A 5,192-nucleotide genomic window follows, 5' to 3' on the forward strand; every position below is an offset into this window, starting at 1 on the left:
TAAATTCTGGAGTGTGGTCTAGACCTACTGTAGTAGCCTTGTAATGCCCACAGTGTCCTGCTATGCCATGAACTACTACAAAGAACTGCTACAAAGTACTATTTTTTCTATTTTTGTTACTTCCACTCTTCACTCTAACCCCAACCGGCCCGTCAGACGCCGCCTACCAAGAGCCTGGGTCTGTCCGAGATTTCTGCCTAAAAGGAAGTTTTTCCTCGTCACTGTCGCACTGTTGCTTGCTCTGGAGGAAACTACTAGAACTGTTGGATCCTTGTAAATTCTGGAATGTGGTCTAGACCTACTCTATCTGTAAAGTGTCTTGAGATAACGCTTGTTATGAATTGATACTATAAATAAAACTGAATTGAATTAAATTGAGCGTTTTCAAATCCAGTGTCCACTTTGATGTATTGCATTAATAACACCTGCATTTTCTGTTGTTTTTTTTGCCAATGAGCTGTGACAATTCCTTCTTCTTAAAGCTCAGTTTTGATCTCCACCACTATTGAGAAAGATATTTTGCTCTTCAGCTGCAAAAAGCTACACTATGTTCACCAGTCAGTTGCTAACTTCCTCAGTCTGCCATTTGTGCCAATTTGAGCTAAAAAATGCAAAAATGCTAAGAGCCGAAGATAACTGCAGAGCTGGCTGATCATTTGTATGATTTTGTAGCCATTTTATCCATTGCTAATATACAAATATTGATCAGAGCCCGGTATGGTTAAATCATTAAAATACCTTACTGTAACATAGCATGCAAATAAAAATGGTCAACGAAGATGGAAGGTGCAATCAAGCAGTGTCGAGATCCAAACATACTGGTATGACATTTTCATATTTTATTTATTTGATACAGTATATTAATGAACATATGATGAGCTTTAATAATTTGTAGGTCAGAGTGTTGGAAAAAAATACTAAAGCTTACTCCTACAATATGCTTGCTGCCATGCAAATACAATAAATTAGTCACTAGTTCAGATTCATGTTGAGCCCACACTCAAGGCAGTAATAGTGGAAAAGACTTTGCCTAAATACTGAGCAGTAAAATCAGCTGTAAAACTTCATTTCAGAAACAAAAATGCCACATTTGAAATGCACCTGCTGTCACCTCTGACTGAAACAGCCATTGAAATGTGAACATGCTGTGATATTTTCCGTTCCTCACAAAGCATGATGATTCATGTAACCAGTCACCATGACCACTACAGGTTTGTGGAAAAGTTGCCATGGAGATGACACACTTGTTTTTTCAGCATCATAATACTAGATGAAAAACAACAGGCCTTTTTCTCCCGTAAAACTACACTAAACTAAAACATATAAACAACATCACTCACTTTCAGTCATTTGCAGCCAGTTTTGCATCATTTCTCCAGGGCTTGATGCACTTCTGATGCAAAATTGCCCTGTGCAGTTTTTGATCTGGTTGACCCCTTCAATCTGGGAGTTATACAAGTAAGTTGGTGGAAATCGGTGGATTAACTTAAAGGACAGAGCAGCTAAAGAATGAGAGGCTAAAGGTTTGTTGATATCAGTCAAAGACTGAAAAGCTCAAACTTGTCCTGAGCAGCAGGGCTCAGCAGGACGGAGACACAGTTGGGGTGACAAGTTGTCCTAGCAGTAGGAGTGACTGTAACATCACAAACAGGTCACAGGTTCAATCCCTGCTGCAGCTGCAGTTATCTCCTTGTAAGAACTGTAATATTCAAAGGGAGAGACTATGAATATGAAACACATCTTTTGATAAAATAGAATCAAATCATTAGTAATATGTAGTGTAAACAGTAGTGCTTCCTCTTGGTGATGCCAGATGACTACGCTGAGAACAATGTTGGACAATGGCTTGATACCAGATCATGTACACAGGATCAGTGGTATGAGCTGTGCTGCAGTAGCGAAGTGTAGTGTTGCATTGCCAATGTGCACCAGGTAGCAGGAAGTTCCTGGGGAATAAAGGTCCCATGTCATGGGACCTTTTTAAATAGAAACTTTCATGGTCAGCTCTGTAGCACGGAGCAGTTCTCTGTCTCCTCCTGTGTGTCTGGACTTGTTTTTAGTGTTTGTTCTGGGCTTCTGGCTGTGTGACACACCTGAGGATCATTGCCAATCAACACACCTGGTCTTTTCCAATCATTAAGGACATGTGTGCACATTCCACCCTCTGGCAGGTGCAGGACAAATGAAAAATACTAAAGCGAAAACATCTAATGTCCGCAACACTGCTTTATGCTTCAATAATTTTATGCAAAATGCAACGTTTCGACCCTACTGAGTCAGCTGATTGTAATGCCTACATATATTCCTTTGTCAAACAACTCCACCATTTGCCTGAAGATGACTCAGTAGGACATTACATTTTGTTTGTCGCCAGATTATTCATTTCCAGCGATACTGGAAAAATACAGCGAAACTACAGCCAACTTTTTGCATTTTAATTCCAAGTCTGTTAATCTAGTTTATAGTTGTGTTTCCCTTATACAGGCTGTTTGTTTTTCCTCAGCACTTCAACATCGCCGTCTGAAACCTGGACCAGTATACAACTACCAGCTCACCTGCCTGTCCCACGCTCCATCCTGTTTTCCCGTTAAGGCAGGGCTGCCAACTCTCACGCATTGGCCGTGAGACACACGCATTTGACTGGGGTTCACACGCTCACACGCCACAAACCCCCGATTTCTCCGCCGAAGTGTCAACCCGTCGGTCAAATTTCTGAAAGATGTGTTTATCTATGTTTTTACCTGTTGAGCCACTATATCGACTAGTTGTGCTTTCAGAGACTGTGGAGGTTCAAGAGCGCTCCCTCTGTGGTTTCGAATTGTCGCAAACTGAGAACATTTTTGCACGAGCCATCCCGGTGCATTTCCCCGGCTTCAGGTCTGAGCTCTGAGTATCACAGACCCGTCTGTCGCTTCGGTTCACCTCTCTCAACAATAGAGGTGAGCAGCGCGGCTGGTATTGTAGCAACTTCTTTCATGTTATTGGACTCGCTCTGGGGGGCAGTGACGCGTTGCGTCCGTGTAGTCCTCCGATAAAGACAGCGTACGGACACCTCTAACTTTGTCAGAGACCAGAACCCAAATGGGCCTCTGGTCTGTCAGACGGTCGCATGAGATCCACCATATCACCGGAGCAATGACATGCACAGCAGACGGGAGATTTATATTTGATGTGCACAAGTTGTAAATATGAGCAGAATTCTGATAAACACATCTGAGCTGTACTATATATACTATATATAATATATATAATATATATATATTATATATATAAAATACATACTGCAGCGTGGGGCCACATTGTACTTCTCTAACCTCTGTGCATCTCTAAATGTAACTGTAAATAATTAATTTGTGTTTTTTAAATGACAAATAGTCTTTATTTTACAAAAAAGTAAATACAGTAAGTGGGGCACAGAGGATGAGGGCCAAACATTACTGAGCCTTGGCACAAAGGTTAAAGGATTAGAATTTATGCAACTCAGTGGTTCTCATTCTTTAGAATTTCAGTGGTCTTAGTTGATCCCTCATCATTAATTTAACTTTGGGTCCCTGGTCCCTACACCAGGGACCCCTGGACCTGTTCACCACAGACCCAAATCTTCTCAGCTGTTGCTGACATATGCTACTGTCTCTTCATGTGGTTCAATATGTTTGGCACATTGTCTGGGTCAGTTCTTATGTCATAAGAAGTTAATAATGTAAATGCTGAATGCTAAAACCTGCTGATACTACAACAATGCAAAGGCTCTTAACCCTACAGTTTTGCACATATTATGCAAGACTTGATTTCTCCATTTTTTTTGCAAAAAAACTCTCCAGAAAGGGCCATTTAATGGTTTATTTTTCAAATTCTTTTCCTGGGGGAGTATACCCCCAGACCCCCCTAGGGAGAGCCCCATCCCCCCACATATAACAAATCCCAATTTAAACCCTGAAGGATAAAGACCCATAGAAATTGCTTTGTACGCGGCAAAATATGGGTTGGCCCCCCCAAATCTCACTCCGTGGTTTCTGGAAAAGTTGGCAGCCCTGTTAAGGACCGCTTTAACTTGAAAATAAAACACTTACCTTCAACCATCTGTCTGTCAGACGGATCTCATAAAATGGTTTATGTATGACACGTCAATTCGTATGCCATTATTGCCGTATTTTAAAGATGACTACTCGTTTTTTATTGTGTATATCAACGCCGTTTGGGCTCCATTGACTAACATTACCTTGCGATTGCGTGTTAATTTACGCCGTCGCAAGTAGTATGAAAGGACGAAAATCGTCGTGTGAGGTTAGTCGGGGGGTTGATGGGTAAAACACAGCACTTTCAACCAGGAGACCGGGGATCATGTCCTGCATTTCTCTGTTCCTTGTCCCGCGTGTGACATGCATGTGATTTTTCCTCAACCATTCTTCATTTACTAAAACCAACCCTGTTCTTCTTTTCCTAAACTCAACTGTGGCTTTCTTCACACAATAACAAGGCAAGTGGCAATAACACGGCAAGTTCCGTGTATATGTATGGCCGGTCTATACAGAATAAACATACACAAGGGTAGCTCAAAATGCATTCAGATAACACACCACTCGGCCTTTAAGAAAGTTGGCGTGTACATTTACGCAAAGTTCTGATGTCGTGTCGTGTCTGTGGCGGTCTATGTCTGGCTATTAGTCCAACAACAACAACCTGTCACAAGAGACCTGTATAATCACAAGTTAAACCAGGAATCAGATGTTAAAAAATGGTTCACCAAAAGAAATTATGAGCCAACCAATCTTTAATGTCTTCAAGAAGGCTTTGTAATCGAGTTACTGTACATCGGACTGATATTGGGAAAACAAAACGGGGCCTATAGCTCGTTTCTGCTCCAATGAGTTCATATAGTAACATGAATTTCAAAATCATGAACTCAAGTGTCATTTTAAAACAAATTAAACAACACAAAGCGTTGGTCTGTACTGTTGTGCTATTAGTTATATGCAGTTTGCTGCTAGCATGCACCCTGACGTCTGACTCCCGCCCCCCCCGTGTGTAATACCAAATTCCTTCCTTCTTTGTTTGCATCACGTAAAAGAACTACCCGGGCGCCCGGATGGCTCGGTTGGTGGAGCGGGTGCCCATGTATGGAGGTTTGCTCCTCGATGCAGCGGGCCCGGGTTCGAGTCCGGCCTGCGGCCATTTGCTGCATGTCACTCCCC

At 41.9% G+C, this 5,192-nt stretch overlaps 1 long non-coding RNA gene across 1 annotated transcript in view; it reads right to left on the reverse strand.

Moving 5' to 3' along the window:
- LOC116705978 (uncharacterized) overlaps positions 1-2,272 on the reverse strand; it is a 14,482-nt gene extending 12,210 nt beyond the window's left edge. The window contains exon 1 of the long non-coding RNA XR_004336103.1: positions 2,162-2,272. This is a non-coding gene — a long non-coding RNA (uncharacterized LOC116705978). The remainder of the gene's footprint in view (positions 1-2,161) is intronic.
- Positions 2,273-5,192: the final 2,920 nt, after the last annotated feature.

Source organism: Etheostoma spectabile, chromosome 18 (genome assembly GCF_008692095.1).
Source record: "Etheostoma spectabile isolate EspeVRDwgs_2016 chromosome 18, UIUC_Espe_1.0, whole genome shotgun sequence".
NCBI classification, from domain to species: Eukaryota; Metazoa; Chordata; class Actinopteri; order Perciformes; family Percidae; genus Etheostoma; species Etheostoma spectabile.